Raw genomic sequence first — 19,714 nt, forward strand, 5'->3', positions numbered from 1 at the left:
GGAAGGGATTTCTTGGACTGACTCTTCTAGAATGTAATAGCTGCCATTTGTTTGATGCTTCAGCATCATTTAATTAAGTCTGGTATCTCTGGCCTAAGTCTAAGGTGGTGGCAGCAGCAGAAGGGATAAGAGCCTGATACTGAGGCACAGATTCCATTCCCATGGATATGAAAATTGAAAGCAAACATAAGGCAGGAAACTGCTGAATGCTACAGATATAAGACAGCTTGGATGAGGAAGGTGGGGGAGGGTGGGGGGAAGAGGGAGAGAGAACTGGACATGTAAATTATGGGCCAGGAAATGAATTCCTCATAGTGTTTCTTGCCAGAAGCTAAATTCTAGTAAATGTAAGTCTTTTTTCTCTCCAAAATTCCTTTGAGAGATGCAGGAGGAAGAGTCAGGGACAGGAAGGTGGGTGGTTCAGTGTTTGCTTACGTGGGTGAATTACATTGCTGCATGAGAGCCAGTTTTAACATTAAAAGGCATACGGCCCCATAGAAGTGACCAACAGGGTAATATCCTGCTTCTCATTAGCCACAGCTTTCCTATTCTATTCTATTTATGTGGACGCAGGGACCCCTCACAATATGTTCTTGTGCTGGGGCACCCAAATAAATGTGTTTCTGTTCTACGGTTGGGTGAGACGATTACACTGTGTTCAATAATGAAGTGTGTCTGGGGGGGTTGTTCAAATTTTTTAGCTATTAATGCAAATACTGGGTCTACTACTTGATTTTGTGTTTGTTTATGGACTGAGATATCAGCTGTATCAATGCTGCAGAGCTCTGTACCACTGACCTGAGCTTAACTTGGGGTTGAATTGAACTGCTTATGCTTAAGGTTAAGCATGTATAAGGGAGAATCAGGGCCTTCAGCTGAAAGAACCACCATCTACAGTCTCACAGAAAAATAGAAATCCTTAGCAGATAAAATGTGGCTGCTGAGCAAAATATACTTTCAGCTAGTGAGAAACCAGTGCTATGTGATGCACAGAGCAAGCTGACTAATAAAACTGGATGGAACGTAATTAGACAAACGGTATATTAAGATTGGGACATTTGGCATCAAAAGCATTTCAGACTTTTTTTTCTTCCCAAAATGCGTATTCACAATCATGTATGTTCTATTATATGCATTCGGCACTATTCCTAAACAAGAAACAAAGTTTTCCTTTTAATTGCACTTGAAATTATTACATTGGTTCATTGCAGATAGTGCTTGTCAGAATTGTGTACACAATTATACAAAAGGGTGCCTAAAATTGGGCTTGTAAATCCATATTTAGGTCTCTAAACAAGCAGTCTGATTTTTCAAAGTGCTGAGCACCCAGCAGTACCCACTGGGGTAAACAATTTTTATGATGCACAACCCCAAGTTTCCCTCCCCTATGGCAGACTGTTACACAATCAAAACTAGGTGTTTCATGCTATAAAGCTGCTGCCAAATTGTCATACATTGAAGGAATGTAAGTTTTTATACATTTTTATATCTTATAAAAGCTTCTCTATGTTCTCTATGTTCAGGCCATTTTTTATATTTAGGCGTATTGGGGTGTCACTAAAAGCAACTAAATATCAAGGCCCAAAAATTGAGACACCCCTGAAAATGCACTCACAGGAAAATTTCTAATGAAGTTTTCTTTGTAATGATTCACCAACAAAAGTAGACTTGAATGAAAAAGGCCTTTGAAAACCCATATTTAAAGAAGATAAGAAAAGTTAACATTAAAGAATCATTGTTTTCAAGTATATACTGGGGGAGGGGAGAGAGTTAAGGGAGTCTGATATATAATATATACATATTGAATATTATATTGAAACATAAAGATGCAGAATTGTTAAATGGTAAAGGTAAAAACTGTGATAGCTATATTTATAATTAATTTATATATAATATGTAATTATGAATAGTGAATGAGTTTAGGTGAGGTAACATTTAGCCAAGACTTTGCTGGCATAAGTGTGGGTTTGCCATTCTTCTTTTACATAAAATTGCTCGTCTGCTTAAAATGATGTATTGCTGACAGAAGAAAGGTAACATGTTGTGCTGGAAGTTTCAAGATAGAAACACACAGACCTGTAACCAGAAGAAGCCTTTTACTGGGAAAACCCAGTAGCAGGGTGGTACACAAGCATATGACATGAAACACGCATAAACAGCAAAAATTAAAAAAAGCACAGTTAGATAAACTGAGCTTGCACATGTGTAATGTATAGCTTTAAAAAAATGTCTAATCTGCTAAAGCTGATTGGAGAAAGATTAACTAACCTGGAATGTGGAAATATATAAAAAGACTCAAGTGAACAAGGCTCAAATTGGAGAAACACTAGATCAGAAATTGAAGGATGGGATTGAAGGATCAGACCAGGAGATCAGAGGAGGCAATGACCATCTTGGAAGGGGAAGAACTTCCCACTGTCCTGGAATGCAGTAACTTGGGCCCATTTACTTATTCTGTCTTGTCTGTTATTAATGTATGGCATAAATATATGTTCAGATACTGTAAGTGACAATAAATTCTGTCTGAAATTGTATAAAGAAAAGGTGAACAATGATTCAGCCTAAATTGAGTAGACTCATGACTCAGTTTCCCAATATACACCCTTACCCCACCCGCCAGAGTAGGTATCTAAATATGGACTCAAGTGCCTAACCCATGATAACAATTTTTAAAATCTTCACCAGTCGGACTCCACTGTTTTATTAACAGAATATATGCCTTCCAAAGTTCTACATACAACATAATTTTTTCACATAGATATATGTCGCAATATGTATATGACATTTGTAACAGGTTCACCCCTTTTGGATTTCTCCAAAAGATTTGATTTTATGAGTGAGAACAATATGCTTAGATGATATTGCCCCCTTATGCTCCTCTTCTGCCTCTCCCTGAATCCTCAATCAGAATAAATATGATTTTAAAAGTGGCATCCTTTGCAAATCAGGCAGATGGTAGATGATATTTAAATACAACAGTAAAGTGCAGAAGGAGATTTAAAGAATTTCAAAGCTCATACATTGGGTTGGGTTATTGAAGGTTAACATCACCAGGGGTACCAGACATGTCTTTGATTGTTAGCAAGTACTTCTGGGAACAAGGCATACAGGTCACTAGATGGGGAAGAAATCCCTTAGTTTTCAGCATGTGGTGTGAGGAATGTTTAATTAAAAGTAGTTGTTTAAGGGGATCTCATCCTAAAGGAAGCCCAACTATAGTGTGATATAGTGTAATGATAACTGAAAGGTCATTTCAAAGAATTACTTCCACTTTGGGTGTTAAATTGCTTTGAAATTGTGGCCCTTCACCGTGCTAAACATAGTTCTTGCATTGATGTCCCACCCAGGTGCTTCACTGGCTAATACAAAACATGAGAGTTTGTAGCCTATAAGAGGTATGCTTTATTTATCAATGCAACCACATGATCTTATTAACATAATCCCTTCCTCCCTTCTCCTGGTCCCTATTTTTATAGTCATCACTTACCTAAGGGTATGTCTACACTATGAAATTAGGTCGAATTTATAGAAGTCGGTTTTTTAGAAATCGTTTTTATATAGTCGATTGTGTCCGTCCCCCCACAAAATGCTCTAAGTGCATTAAGTACATTAACTCGGCGGAGTGCTTCCACAGTACCGTGGCAAGCATCGACTTCTGGAGTGTTGCACTGTGGGTAGCTATCCCACAGTTCCTGCAGTCTCCGCCACCCACTAGAATTCTGGGTTGAGATCCCAATGCCTAATGGGGCAAAAACATTGTCGCGGGTGGTTCTGGGTACATGTTGTCAGGCCCTCCCTCCTTCCTTCCCTCCATGAAAGCAATGGCAGACAATCGTTTCGCGCCTTTTTTCCTGAGTTACCTGTGCAGATGCCATACCAAGGCAAGCATGAAGCCCGCTCAGCTCACTGTCACCGTACGTCTCCAGGGTGCTGGCAGACGCGGTACTGCATTGCTACACAGCAGCAGCAACCCATTGCCTTGTGGCAGCAGACGGTGCAATAGGCCTGATAACCATCATCATCATGTCCAAGGTGCTCCTGGCTGCCTCAGTAAGGGTATGGGCAGACATGGGCGCAGTGACTAAATTAGGAGTGACTCAACCAGGTCATTCTCTTTAATCCTGCCGGCAATCCTATTGCACCATCTTATGGCAAGCAGGCAGGAGATGAGGATGGCTAGCAGTCCTATTGCACCGTCTGCTGCCAGCCAAACTTGTAAAAGATAGATGGAGTGGATCAAAACAAGAAATACACCAGATTTGTTTTGTATTCATTTCCTCCCCCTTCCCTCCCCCTGTGAAATCAATGGCCGACAATCATTTTGGTGAGGTCTGTCAGGGGCACCTTGAAAAGTTTAATGGAGATTCGGTCCTGCCTGAAATACTGGGGGGAGGGATAGCTCAGTGGGTTGAGCATTGGCCTGCTAAACCCACGATTTTGAGTTCAATCCTTGAGCGGGCCAGTCTGTGTGACAGTTATTTTTGTTTCTCCTTGATGTAAAGCCACCTCCTTTGTTGATTTTAATTCCCTGTAAGCCAACCCTGTAAACCATGTCATCAGTCGCCCCTCCCTCCGTCAGAGCAACGGCAGACAATCATTCCACACCTTTTTTCTGTGCAGACGCCATACCACAGTAAGCACGGAGCCCGCTCAGATCACTTTGGCAATTAGGAGCACATTAAACACCACGTGCATTATCCAGCAGTATATGCAGCACCAGAACCTGGCAAAGCGAAACCAGGCGAGTAGGCGACGTCAGCACAGTGACGAGAGTGATGAGGACATGGACACAGACTTCTCTCAAAGCACGGGCCCTGGCAATGTGGGCATCATGGTGCTAATGGGGCAGGTTCGTGCGGTGGAACACTGATTCTGGGCTTGGGAAACAAGCACAGACTGTGGGACCAAATAGTGTTGCAGGTCTGGGATGATTCCCAGTAGCTGCGAAACTTTCACATGGGTAAGGGCACTTTCATGAAACTTTGTGACTTGCTTTCCCCTGCCCTGAGGTGCAAGAATACCAAGATGAGAGCAGCCCTCACAGTTGAGAAGCGAGTGGCAATAGCCTTGTGGAAGCTTGCAACACCAGACAGCTACCGGTCAGTCGGGAATCAATTTGGAGTGGGCAAATCTACTGTGGGGGCTGCTGTGATGCAAGTAGCCAACACAATCAAAGATCTCCTGATATCAAGGGTAGTGACCCTGGGAAATGTGCAGGTCATAGTGGATGGCTTTGCTGCAATGGGATTCCCTAACTGTGGTGGGGCCACAGACGGAACCCATATCCCTATATTGGCACCGGAGCACCAAGCCAGTGAGTACATAACCCGCAAGGGGTACTTTTCAATAGTGCTGCAAGCACTGGTGAATCACAAGGGACGTTTCACCAACATCAGCGTGGGATGGCCGGGAAAGGTACATGACGCTCGCATCTTCAGGAACTCTGGTCTGTTTCAAAAGCTGCAGGAAGGGACTTTATTCCCAGACCAGAAAATAACCGTTGGGGATGCTGAAATGCCTATAGTTATCCTTGGGGACCCAGCCTACCCCTTAATGCCATGGCTCATGAAGCCATACACAGGCAGCCTGGACAGTAGTCAGGAGCTGTTCAACTACAGGCTGAGCAAGTGTAGAATGGTGGTAGAATGTGCATTTGGACATTTAAAAGCACGCTGGTGCAGTTTACTGACTCAGTTAGACTTCAGCGAAACCAATATTCCCACTGTTATTACTGCTTGCTGTGCACTCCACAATATCTGTGAGAGCAAGGGGGAGACGTTTATGGCAGGGTGGGAGGTTGAGGCAAATCACCTGGCTGCTGGTTACGCGCAGCCAGACACCAGGGCGGTTAGAAGAGTACAGGAGGGCGCGGTGCGCATCAGAGAAGCTTTGAAAACCAGTTTCATGACTGGCCAGGTTACGGTGTGACAGTTCTGTTTGTTTCTCCTTGATGAACCCCACCCCCTTGGTTCACTCTACTTCCCTGTAAGCTAACCACCCTCCCCTTCTCCCTTTGATCACCACTTGCAGAGGCAATGAAGTCATTGTTGCTTCACAATCATGCATTCTTTATTAATTCATCACACAAATAGGGGGATAACTGCCAAGGTAGCCCGGGAGGGGTGGTGGAGGAGGTAAGGACAAGGCCACATAGCATTTTAAAAGTTTAAATCTTTAAAACTTATTGAATGCCAGCCTTCTGTTGCTTGGGCAATCCCCTGGGGTGGAGAGGCTGGGTGGCCGGAGGCCCCCCCCACCGCATTCTTGGGCGTCTGGGTGAGGAGGCTATGGAACTTGGGGAGGAGGGCGGTTGGTTACACAATGGCTATAGCGGTGGTCTGTGCTCCTGCTGCCTTTCCTGCAGCTCAACCATACGCTGGAGCATACTAGTTTGATCCTCCAGCAGCCTCAGCATTGAATCCTGCCTCCTCTCATCACGCAGCCGCCACCTTTCAGCTTCAGCCCTCTCTTCAGCCCACCACTTACTCTCTTCAGCCCGCCACCTCTCCTCCCAGTCATTTTGTGCTTTCCTGCACTCTGACATTGGCTGCCTCCACGCATTCGTCTGTGCTCTGTCAGTGTGGGAGGACAGCATGAGCTCAGAGAACATTTCATTGCGAGTGCGTTCTTTTCACCTTCTAATCTTCGCTAGCCTCTGGGAAGGGGAAGATCCTGTGATCCTTGAATCACATGCAGCTGGTGGAGAAAAAAAAAGGGACAGTGGTATTTAAAAAGACACATTTTATAGAACAATGGGTACACTCTTTCATGGTAAACCTTGCTGTTAACATTACATACATAGCACATGTGCTTTCGTTACAAGGTCGCATTTTGCCTCCCCCCACCATGTGGCTAGCCCCTCACTCCTCCCCTCTTCCCTTGGCTAACAGCGGGGAACAGTTCTGTTCAGCCACAGGCAAACAGCCCAGCAGGAACGGGCACCTCTGAATGTCCCCTGAAGAAAAGCACCCTATTTCAACCAGGTGACCATGAATGATATCACTCTCCTGAGGATAACACAGAAAGATAAAGAACGGATGTTGTTTGAACTCCAGCAAACATACACTGCAATGCTTTGTTTTACAATAATTCCCGACTACGTGCTACTGGCCTGGAGTGGTAAAGTGTCCTACCATGGTGGACAGAATAAGGCTCCTTTTGCAAAGGCTTTGGGAGTACATCCAGGAGAGCTTTATGGAGATGTCCCTGGAGGATTTCTACTCCACCCCCAGACACATTAACAGACTTTTCCAGTAGCTGTACTGGCCGCGAATGCCAGGACAAATTAATCATTAAACATGCTTGCTTTTAAACCACATATACTATTTAAAAAGGTAAACTCACCAGAGGTCCCTTCTCCACCTGGCGGGTCCAGGAGGCAGCCTTGGGTGGGTTCGGGGGGTACTGGCTCCAGGTCCAGGATGAGAAACAGTTCCTGGCTGTCAGAAAAACCGGCTTCTCCGCTTGCTTGCTGTGAGCTATCTTCCTCATCCCCAAAACCTGCTTCCGTGTTGCCTCCATCTCCATTGAAGGAGTCAAACAACACGGTTAGGGTAGTGATGGCTGAAGCCCCTAAAATGGCATGCAGCTCATCATAGAAGCAGCATGTTTGGGGCTCTGACCCGGAGCGGCCATTTGCCTCTCTGGTTTTCTGGTAGGCTTGCCTCAGCTCCTTAAGTTTCACGCGCCACTGCTTCGGGTCCCTGTTATGGCCTCTGTCCTTCATGCCCTGGGAGATTTTGACAAATGTTTTGGCATTTTGAAAACTGGAATGGAGTTCTGATAGCACAGATTCCTCTCCCCACACAGCGATCAGATCCTGTACCTCCCGTTTGGTCCATGCTGGAGGTCTTTTGTGATTCTGGGACTCCATCATGGTCACCTCTGCTGATGAGCTCTGCACTCACCTGCAGCTTGCCATGCTGGCCAAACAGGAAATGAAATTCAAAAGTTCACGGGCCTTTTCCTGTCTACCTGGCCAGTGCAGCTGAGTTGAGAGTGCTGTCCAGAGCGGTCACAGTGGAGCTCAGGGATAGCTCCCGGAGGCCAATATTATCTAATTGCATCCACAGTACCCCAAATTCGACCCGGCAAGGCCAATTTCAGTGCTAATCCCCTTGTTGGGGGTGGAGTAAGGAAATTGATTTTAAGAGCCCTTTAAGTAAAAAAAAAAGGGCTTCGTCGTGTGGACGGGTGCAGGGTTAAATCGATTTAACGCTGCTAAATTTGACCTCAATTCCTAGTGTAGACCAGGGCTTAGTAACTAAACTTAAGTTACAAGGCCCTCAGGGCAGAAGCTCTGTAAATAGCCATACATATGTAAATAAGTCTAAAAGGATGCTACAGGTTTGATTTTCTAGCAATCCTCTGGCAACCAGTGTAGCACACATTAATTTTTAAAAGTTATACCTGCTGATTTAATTTAGATGCTTAGTTTCCACTGACTTTTCTGTACAATCAAATTCCTAAAGTCTTGGTTTAACAAACTGCTGTCTTTCCTTCAAGATGGAAGTTGGCAATATACTCTTGTTGGAAATTCCGTGTATGAAATCTAAAGAGACATTTAGTATTGACCATGTGATTAACCAGAGTCAGACTCTGGCACATATTCCTTCAAGTCTGTCTCCAAGGACATGACTGCTTAGCTTACTCAACAATACACAGATATTGCCTGAGATCTTGCCACCTTAATTCAGATCAGAGGATGACGACAACATATAGCATTAGGCACTCTCCCTAAACAGTGCCATAAAATCTTCAGAGTACTGTAAAACCAACTTGATTCTTCCCAACAAATGTCTTTTTAAATAGACTTTGTTCAGGTATTGCTAGTCACAGCCTTTGAAGGCTTCTCTGATAAATTAGCGACAACTCAGCCCTTCATGGCAGTGAATCACCCTTTCCATAAGTCAGAAGTTCCCAAACTTGTCCCACCGCTTGTGCAGGGAAAGCCCCTGGCAGGCCGGGACAGTTTGTTTACCTGCCACATATGCAGGTTCAGCCGATTCGCTGCTCCATGCCAATGGGAGCTGCTCCAGGCCAATGGGAGCTGCTGGAAGCGGCACGGCCGAGGGACATACTGGCTGTCACTTCCAGCAGCTCCCATTGGCCTGGAACAGCAAACTGCAACCACTGGGAGCCGCGATCGGCTGAACCTGCGGACATGGCAGGTAAACAAACCGGCCCAGCCCACATGGGGCTTTCCCTACATAAGCGGCAGAACAAGTTTGGGAACCACTGCCATAAGTTATAGTGTACTGGGCCACACTCAGACTGACAGGATGGTCAAAATATAAAACAGGCCTATACCTATGATCTACACTAGATTTTAATTAGTAGTTATTTCAGTTGAACAAAACGTGTTCATAGATTAGTTACTATATGGTGTACTACAACTAACATTTAATCCAAACTTCAAAAAGTGCACCTTTCCACAAAAGAAGTTTTAGCTAAAGGTCACAGATTAGCTATGTACCTAAGCCTACTCCTACTGAACTCAATAGGGCTTTTAGCCACAAAGACAAGACCCATATGATAATGTCTTCAGGATTTTACACACTGCCAAAACAATATGAAGGATAAATTATTGCAGTAACATATGTTGGTATTATATTATTGCTAAACTACATGAGGACATGAATTAAGATGTCTGAGCATGTATCTGCCAAAGCTGTGTAAAAGGATTTCCTAAAAATTGAAATCCTCTGAAAATCAAGATAGATTCAATGGTCTCGCGGAACCACAAACATTAGTCTAATTCCCCTCCAAGCTCAGTGAATCTGGGCTGATGAAGCTAACACAGCCTACCCTTTCCAGTACCATACAAAACATCTTCACCAACCACCACCTCCTTTAAAGTGTGAAGCAAACTCACCTCCCTCGACACATACAATTACCATTGATTTGGAAAGGTTAGCAAGGAGGGATTCCCAAGACAACCACACACTAAACTTTATTGGGAGCAACTTTTCCACTTTCAGTTGGCAGGTGGCTGGATCAAGAGTGAGAAAGTTTTTTGCTCCAGCTGACTTTTTGGGGGTTGGAAATATAGCTGCCTTCTCCTCTGAGAAAGTCTTATTGTACTAGAGTCCAGTGGCTTTTACTGGATGGTCCCCAAAATATAATATTGGGGTAATCATTACAAAATACCCAGAGAAGACCCCGAAACGAAGTGGAATTTGTTTTCTTGTCCCTATTATATTCTGTGTCACCATGAAAATCAGATTGTAGAAAACATTGTGTTGTCCCTTTTTGAAACATTTCAATACATTAGTGTTTGTATATTGTAATCAATATGATACTGTGCAAACTGTTTACTCAACATCCTGCAAGGATGAACTCAATGAACTCAATGCTTTTTTTTGCCTCTGTTTTCACTAACAAGGTCAGCTCCCAGACTGCTATGCTGGGCATCACAAAATGGGGAAGAGATGGACAGCCCTCTGTGGAGATAGAGGTGGTTAGGGACTATTTAGAAAAGCTGGACGTGCACAAGTCCATGGGGCCGGACGAGTTGCATCCGAGAGTGCTGAAGGAACTGGCGGCTGTGATTGCAGAGCCATTGGCCATTATCTTTGAAAAGTCGTGGCGAACCGGGGAAGTCCCGGATGACTGGAAAAAGGCTAATGTAGTGCCAATCTTTTAAAAAGGGAAGAAGGAGGATCCTGGGAACTACAGGCCAGTCAGCCTCACTTCAGTCCCTGGAAAAATCATGGAGCAGGTCCTCAAAGAATCAATCCTAAAGCACTTGCATGAGAGGAAAGTGATCAGGAACAGCCAGCATGGATTCACCAAGGGAAGGTCATGCCTGACTAATCTAATCGCCTTCTATGATGAGATTACTGGTTCTGTGGATGAAGGGAAAGCAGTGGATGTATTGTTTCTTGACTTTAGCAAAGCTTTTGACACAGTCTCCCACAGTATTCTTGTCAGCAAGTTAAGGAAGTATGGGCTGGATGAATGCACTACAAGGTGGGCAGAAAGCTGGCTAGATTGTCGGGCTCAACGGGTAGTTATCAATGGCTCCATGTCTAGTTGGCAGCCGGTATCAAGTGGAGTGCCCCAAGGGTCGGTCCTGGGGCCGGTTTTGTTCAATATCTTCATAAATGATCTGGAGGATGGTGTGGATTGCACTCTCAGCAAATTTGCGGATGATACTAAACTGGGAGGAGTGGTAGATACGCTGGAGGGGAGGGATAGGATACAGAAGGACCTAGACAAATTGGAGGATTGGGCCAAAAGAAATCTGATGAGGTTCAATAAGGATAAGTGCAGGGTCCTGCACTTAGGACGGAAGAACCCAATGCACAGCTACAGACTAGGGACCGAATGGCTAGGCAGCAGTTCTGCGGAAAAGGACCTAGGGGTGACAGTGGACGAGAAGCTGGATATGAGTCAGCAGTGTGCCCTTGTTGCCAAGAAGGCCAATGGCATTTTGGGATGTATAAGTAGGGGCATAGCGAGCAGATCAAGGGACGTGATCGTTCCCCTCTATTTGACATTGGTGAGGCCTCATCTGGAGTACTGTGTCCAGTTTTGGGCCCCACACTTCAAGAAGGATGTGGATAAATTGGAGAGAGTCCAGCGAAGGGCAACAAAAATGATTAGGGGTCTGGAACACATGAGTTATGAGGAGAGGCTGAGGGAGCTGGGATTGTTTAGCCTGCAGAAGAGAAGAATGAGGGGGGATTTGATAGCTGCTTTCAACTACCTGAAAGGGGGTTCCAAAAAGGATGGCTCTAGACTGTTCTCAATGGTAGCAGATGACAGAACGAGGAGTAATGGTCTCAAGCTGCAGTGGGGGAGGTTTAGATTGGATATTAGGAAAAACTTTTTCACTAAGAGGGTGGTGAAACACTGGAATGCGTTACCTAGGGAGGTGGTAGAATCTCCTTCCTTAGAGGTTTTTAAGGTCAGGCTTGACAAAGCCCTGGCTGGGATGATTTAACTGGGAATTGGTCTGCTTCGAGCAGGGGGTTGGACTAGATGACCTTCTGGGGTCCCTTCCAACCCTGATATTCTATGATTCTATGATTCTATGTTGAGCACTCTGGCCTCAATCCAACTAAAGCAGTGGTGGGCAACCTGTGGCCTGCGGGCTGCATGTGGCCCATCAAGGTAATCCGCTGTCAGGCTGCCAGACCATTTGTTGACATTTGCATGGCTGCCCGCAGCTCCCAGTGGCCTCGGTTCGCTGTTCCCAACCAATGGGAGCTGTGGGAAGCGGCACAGGTTAGGGTTAGGTTGCCCACCACTGAGCTAAAGTCTTAAAACATATGTTTAATTTTAAACCTTGTTGAATCATGGCCAGAGTGTTCAGCAGGATTAAGCTCATGGCTATGTTTTAAATTTTTTTTAAAAAGTTTAAAATAGTTAATCTAAAAATAAAGAACTCTGCTGACACTAGCATTGAATTAATCACATCACAGTCGTGTTTGGATGCTTATCTGAAGCATAATTAAAGATCTGTTGGACTAGTAATTGAGCTGGAATTTTTGAGAGAACAGGTTTTCTTAGTGAATTTCCTTTACATCCTCATTCCTGTGTCTTTAAAATATTACATGAACAGACTTTCGTGCAGTATTTGGTACTTACACTTCCAGCTCAAATCCCAAAAGCAGAGAGTGAAAATAATATTTAAAAAAATGAGAGAAACATTAACCAACTTCCTGTTCTTTTGCCATAGACTTGTATTGGCTTTTTATTGTAATTACCATTAACTAAGGGCAAATTCTGCATAAGAAATGCAGATGTATAACAATTATTTGTAATTCAGGGTCAGAATTTAACCAAAGGTTATTTTCTTCTAGTCAGAAACAAGCATCAAGTAGTAAAGGGACTGGTAATTGCAATGGCTCTTCATTTTACAATGTGGCTCATCACTAGTTTGGGGAGACAGGACAAAGGCAAAAAAGAAAACTAAAAAACAATAGGTCAGGGGAAAATTATCTGCTTTCAAACAGTAACTCTGGTGCCACCTCCAGAAATGCACAACACTTTTTGTGGGTTTTTTTGTTTTGTTTTGTTTTTGTAAAAAGATTAGATGTGACTATACAGATAATTTAAGATACAAAACTTGAATGACTCAATGGAAAAATCTCAAATTAGCTGAGCTGATGTGGTTTTATTCATCTCATTCTATTTTTCTTAAGGGCTGACACGTGCATAAATGGGGAAACATGATCCCATGCACATGCTTTCCATGAGGATTATGTGTAACACAATCACTGATTTAAAACAAGCTTTGCTGCCTCTTGTTCAAAAGTCTTTCTGAAACTGAGCCAAAAGAAACAAGACTGGCATTGCTTAGTCTGCTCTGGCTATTGGAAGAAGTTAGGGGCACATCCTGTTTCATTGCACAGTGTGATACAGAGCTCATTGGAGCTACATGGTCCAATGTGAAACTGTGGCTTTACTGTGCAGGCCAAATACTAAAGGTGACCTCCCAGTCTGGGGCTGCTGCATGTTGGCTACAAAGCACCCAGACCACACTGTGCAAGGAGCAGGGAAAGGGGGCTCCGTTCCCTGCTATCAACAGTACCAGCTGATAGCTCAGAAATGTAGCTGCAAGCAGGGCTGAAGACCTGATCCTACCTCAGATAACTGGGTGTGATACAGCCCTCTAGTCCCCAAGACCAGTACCAAATTCCAGGTCCCTCTCCTTCCCTAGTAGCAGCTGCAGTGGTTATATTTCATTTTTTTCTTAAAATTACTGTCCGTTTCTCCCCTCTCCTTTAAGCCCACCATGCTTGTCCTTAAACTTAAAGGAGAAGAATCACTTCCATGTTAAAACTACAGACTGTGTTCAGCGCCATTTCAGAAAGAGTGGTTAAAGTCTGCAGGGTTTACCCATGCTGTTATAGGCTGCACACAGGAGGCCATTTACAGTGCACAGTAATTAGAGCTAGGTCAGGAATTTTTCATCAAAAAGGAAAACTTTAGATTTTGTTGACTTTTCCAATGTTTGTCCCCAACAGGGACCTGACCTGAAGCAAAACACCACAACAATCTGGTAGAACCAGAGCAGTGGCTTATGGGAGTCACACGACCATGGTGTGTTATGGGAGATGTAGCCCAGCCAGAGGACCCAGGTCACAGAGAACAATGAGGGCTTGAAATACCTGAACTACAATTCCCATGTGACACCATATTAGGTCAGAGGGACACAGGTTACCATCAAGACGAGCTGAAACAAAACATTTAATTGTTTCCAAATAGATTTTTTTAACATTCCTTCCCATGAAAAAAAATGATATTTTGACACTTTGTCTCAATTCAGGATGAAAACAAATTTCCAAATATAAGAATTTCCCACGGGACAGAAATTCCACTTTTCAATCAGCACTAATAATATGTTTTCCACAATAGTGCTGAACAGTTTCTCCTTCTCTACACCTGCTGCTAAACCACAATCAGCATCAACTGTTACTGACCTACATTGTCACAGGTGAACCAAGTTTAAAGTTTAACTTAGTCCAAAATTAATTCCCCAGGAACTGTATTGGCTTTTAAACAAATATGTATTCCCCTGCATTGTTTGTAGCTCTGAAAGCCTGAAAGTAAAATTGATTGCAGGCAAAAGTGAAGCTAACTTTTTATTTTCATTTATTTTCCATTGTCCAACCTGAATGAAGTGCAAAAAGGAACAAAGAGCTGAAATACTGAGAAGTAAATTAGCTTTTTAAAATGTTCAGTTTTAATCAGGTGTTCTTAGTACCATTGAGAAAGACATTTGTTGGTTTACAATATTTCGGACCAAATTTTCTCTCACTTACACCTGTGTAAATCTAAAGTAACTCGGCAGACTTTAGTGGATTTACACTGGTGTAACTGAGGACAGACTCTGACGTTTCTACTGGCGTATCCCTTTACAATTAATGTTAGAGACAGATATTTCCTGTAAATTCCTAAAGTTATCAGATGGATACTTGACAATTATACACATATGGCAACCACATACATTTTGTTCTTTTTTAAAAAAAATTACAGAATGAAATGAAGTCGCCAGAGTCCACTGTCAAGCCACTGGGGCTACAAGTCATTTCCAGATAGCATTATTAAGATAACAAAAATGTGTATGCTTATTTTCAAGTACTGTGTTTGGAGAACAAGCACAGCACGGCTGTCATATGAACAGCCTGGCTGCCTGCTCTGTGGAAAGATTTTATATTCCAAGACATCCCCCTTCCCTCTGTCCCCCCCACCCCCCCTCGTCTTACTCACTTGCCCCTTTAGCTCTGAAAATAAATCAATTTCATCTGCTGTAGTCTGACTTCTTTCTTCTCTCTGTCTCACCCTCTCTTTGTAAGCCTGTTTCCACTGCACCATATGGCAGCTGAGAGAAGGGTAGAGCAGTGATCTAGCTCTTAACAAAAGAGGCTGTGGTGTCAAAGAGGCTCATGAATGCATGAGACACATTCATGTATAGAGAAATGCCTGGAGCCCTGTCAGGGGGGACTAAAGAGAAGGCTGATAGACCTGACATCACTTTAGAGTAAAGAAAGGCAGCAGTTCTCTCTGCAGCTCATCTCCCTCTCCCTCCCTGCTTTGGTTTTGTGCCAAATTCCTATTAGCTCTATTAAGGCAAAGTCATAGTGTGCAGCAAAACAAAAAATTAAATTAGGCCACCTTATTTATTCACTGTAAGTTGTTCCAAGACAGAATCTTATCACTAAAAAAAAATTCATAGGCTTTACTAGCATACCTAGGAATAAATAAGCAAATACCACCCTGAAAGAGGGTATTGCACATTCTCAGCTCTTTTCTCCCACTGCATTAAGCATTGCCTATGTATATATATTTGGAGAAGAACTATGCAAGCAAAAGCAAACATCTTCAAGATAAATCTGCAACCAAAGTGCTTAAAAGATGCCCCTTTCCATGGTCTTTATTTTAACACTGACTTGCCCAAGTAACCAGTTTGGCAAAATAGAGGAAAAGATCTTGAGGATGGAAAATTAAATAGGCTTAATATAGTGGGTGTCACAGAGAAACATTACATATATAAGAACTGTACTCTATTTTTAAATAATAGTAGAAGCACAGATTAGCATGTACAGGGCATACACTTCCCTCCCTCCCCGCCTCATATATCTATTTATGTGTGTTTCATTCAGCAGAAAAATGCTATAAAACAGATTCATCATCTTTACTGGAAAAGTGAAAATAATGTTAGAAGAACAGCCCCAGCTGCAAACTCTAGACTTCTTAAAGATGCATTTGTTTCACTACACGAGGAAAATAAGAATGCTGCTGTGCAGAAGAATTTGGCAATATATATTTATGAAGAACTATTTCATTTGATTTTAGCCCAGAGAAAATGTTACTGCCTTTCTTTCAATGAAAATGAAAATACTGTAAACTGTTAAACTGAAACTGCAGCACTATTCCTATCTCTTCCCAAAAAAGGCTTCAGAAATCACAAAACCCTGTGTCCCTGGGGTTATTTAAAAGAACCTGGGCAAACTTCCAAATGCTGGTATCTGTGACCTTTTACAAGTGCTCAACAATAACCGTTCCCTATGAAATAAATCAATGAACATGTGTACAGTACCTCAGCAGTGGCATGATAGTTTCAAGATGAAGTTGTAACAAAACAGTGGAATCTAATCCATGCAGCTCGGTCTGGCAGATTTCATTAGGTATGTGGCATATGTAACTTTACAAAATACGTTAATTTAAAGTTTAAAGTCTGAAACCTTGAACACAGCAATCCCTCACGACAAATCTGTCTCTTAAGGATGCCCTTAATGTAAGAATATTGCAATAGATTAATTTCATAACTCTGTTTAAACCCACTATGTATAGCTCCTTTATAATACACACACAATCCAAAAAAGAATTTGCTATAACAAAAGCCTCACATTCTTCGAAAGGAGTAACAATTATATTAGAAAGATTTATCCTGATATTATACACCAGTTCCCTTTTAAATGCACTTCATTACCCACAGTAGCAAGTTTTGTAAGTGCTGCTCTTTTTTGCCATCAAGCAATGCCTCTGTAAGTGGCTCTGGAGTGGTAAAGTCTACTGTTAACCATATCTCATGCACTTAATACTTAAATACTGTTTGGTTGTCTGAGCTATAGCAGCCAGGCTTTAAGCCTTCATCTGTCAGCATGACTTGTGTTGAGGAGACCTTGTGCAGTGTGATCAGAAAGCAAGCAACAATGCAGCTATTCAGTCTTTCCCATTCATTGCAACCACATCTGTTTACATGGCCTGTGCCCACTACTGAAAAGGCTTGTCCTCCCACGTCCATTTTATCTCATACAGCTCAGAATGGCTGGCGGCTTGGAAGCTTTTCTTCTGAAAATCTGCAGTTTCAAATTTATTTTATGAGAAAAAGTTGAAAGAAAGTCGAACAATAACATTTGAACTTTCCTCTAGTCTGATCTGAGTTTTATTGTAATCTGAGAATAGCTCTAAACTCTCCAAACTACCTATTAGTTTTCAAAATAAATTTTGCACATAGATTAGTGCCACTGAGTTTGTAGAGGTTGCTTTTTCCATTTCATTCTTTCATTAAAAATGTCAAGGTTTGTTTGTTTTTTAAATGTAAAAATATTCTGTACCAACCATTTTAAATACAACAGTGAAAGTATTCACAGAAGGAACAGAATTCTTGTGGTAGAGATATATTATATAATACTCTGTTTGGAGTCTCTACTTCTAGATTCTATAGTACCCTAAATAGCTTATCTAGACATATGGTGAGAACAGTAAGATTTTACTTTTATTTACAGTCAGATTCTGCCATTTTCAATCCAGGTAATACCTTGTTTGGTGGATACTGCATTTAAATCAATGGAGTAAGATTCTCTAAACATGAGCTGAATCTGTCCCTTAAATAAATGCCAAATCCTGTATTATATACTCAGGTAAAACTCCCATTAGCATGACATTAAGGTCTGATTTTCACCAACAAACCCTATTGAAGTCAATGTAAGCAGCAGCTGTTCATCACCTCTGAAAATAAAACCCTAATATTTATGAAAGTCTATTGGCAAAATTCTTCCCTCATGTACTTCTTCTTTCTCTGTATTTACAATGAGAGTACAATTTGGCTCAATTGATTCACTGTGGTCAATGAGTTTACTGACATCAATTGGAGTTTTGCCTGAGTAAGGATTGCAGGGTCATATGTCCGCTAGAAGCCACCACAATGTCTAGGGAAGGAACTTGCAGTACATAATTATATCATAAAATGAATGTGTCTGCAAGCGTATGGATGCTCACTTCATATCTGGCATGACAATACAGAAAAGTTCCTCGAAGAGGAAGGAGAAATGTATTTAATGTTTTCTAAAGAAAAAGATAGTCCACTTTTTGAAAAAGTATTAAATATTGGAAGATTAGATTGAGGGGGAAATGACACTGAAAGAAACAGAAGAAAAGATAAACCAAGATATTCAAGTTGATTCTCATGTTGTGGGCTGTGAAACATTGGTAATCTGCGGTCCACTTGGTGGTTGTCCATGGAGAGCTATATGATCATATGATTCTGACCCCTCTTCCTCCTTTTAGCTGCTAAACTGCATTAAAAGACAGCAAAAAAAAATACATTCCATGTTGTCCTTATGTTACTTTTCTATGGCCATATAGTTCCCACAGTGATGTTAGATCATTTTGAATGGGAAGGGACATAATCCATGAGGGTCACACTGTGGAAAAATTTGAAAACCCTTCCACTAGCAGGAGGAAAGGCAGAATGTAAAAAGGGGAGGGGTGAGAGTAAAGAGAAGGGGAATATTATATTTGGGGTTTTTTAAGTATAATATTAGTTTTTAAAAAAATCAATCTTGTTTGGTGATTGCCATCAAAATGTTTATGTTTCCCTTGAACCAAACTACTGATTAATGTCTCAACCGTGCTATTTAGACAGAGCCCCACGTTATAGAATCATACCACCATGAGAAGAGTCCCTGCAGAAATTCTGACTAGCCAGCCAGCATTCCTCTCAGAGCTCCTCAATGTGCAATGTGAGCATGTCCCTTGCTAATTTCCTTTAGGAAAACAGTATATTCCCCTACTGTGCTTGATCACCCTTGCCGGCCAGTAAAAGGGGTGGGGTGGGGGGCAAAGTACAGCCTATCACTTTCCCTCCTGTGCTTCCCCCCATACATTTTATGGGGTCACTTCCCAGGGGACATATGGAGAAAGCAGTCCCTGTGCTCTGGAGAGTGCAGGTGCTGTCATTGTGCCCAACTGGAAAGGGGGTTCTTGTGCCCTCCTCTATCACTTGCCCAGTCTGGTTTGGAATCTGGCCCTAAGTGTCTTACCCAAGGTTACAAGAGTCAGTGACAAAGTAAGGAACAGAAAACACATGCAAGACCAGTTTTTATACTGAACCACTATTAGGTTGTGACATAAACCAACAACTGCAAACTTAAGTCTCACACTTCATCCTTCTCTTGTAAGGTTGTTCGCAAATATTACAGCAAACATGGTCACAAAGTACTATATATTTAGAGACAGACGAAAAGTACTGGGTAAATTCCCATGGTATATAAGTCATGCTGAATTTATTGGATCTCTAGGACCATTGCATATCATCATGGGTCCTAAAGATATTCATGAAGGGTAAAATCCTGGCCTATTGATGTCAATAGGAGTGTTGACTTCAATGGAACCAGGATGTTACCTTAAAAGTTCAAGAGTTTGACTTAAAAGGTAAGAAAAGTTAAATATTTCAGCATCTACCACATAAATCAGA

General features: G+C 42.4%; 1 long non-coding RNA gene across 1 annotated transcript; it reads right to left on the bottom strand.

The window, feature by feature from the left end:
* Positions 1 to 6,044: 6,044 nt before the first annotated feature.
* LOC142071866 (uncharacterized) lies at positions 6,045 to 15,359 on the bottom strand. Its single transcript, XR_012668083.1, has 2 exons — positions 15,223 to 15,359; positions 6,045 to 6,696 (listed from the first exon to the last, which is right to left on the bottom strand). It is a non-coding gene; the product is annotated as an uncharacterized LOC142071866 (long non-coding RNA).
* Between the last annotated feature and the right edge of the window lie 4,355 nt (positions 15,360 to 19,714).

Source organism: Caretta caretta, chromosome 4 (assembly GCF_965140235.1).
Source record: "Caretta caretta isolate rCarCar2 chromosome 4, rCarCar1.hap1, whole genome shotgun sequence".
NCBI lineage: Eukaryota > Metazoa > Chordata > Testudines > Cheloniidae > Caretta > Caretta caretta.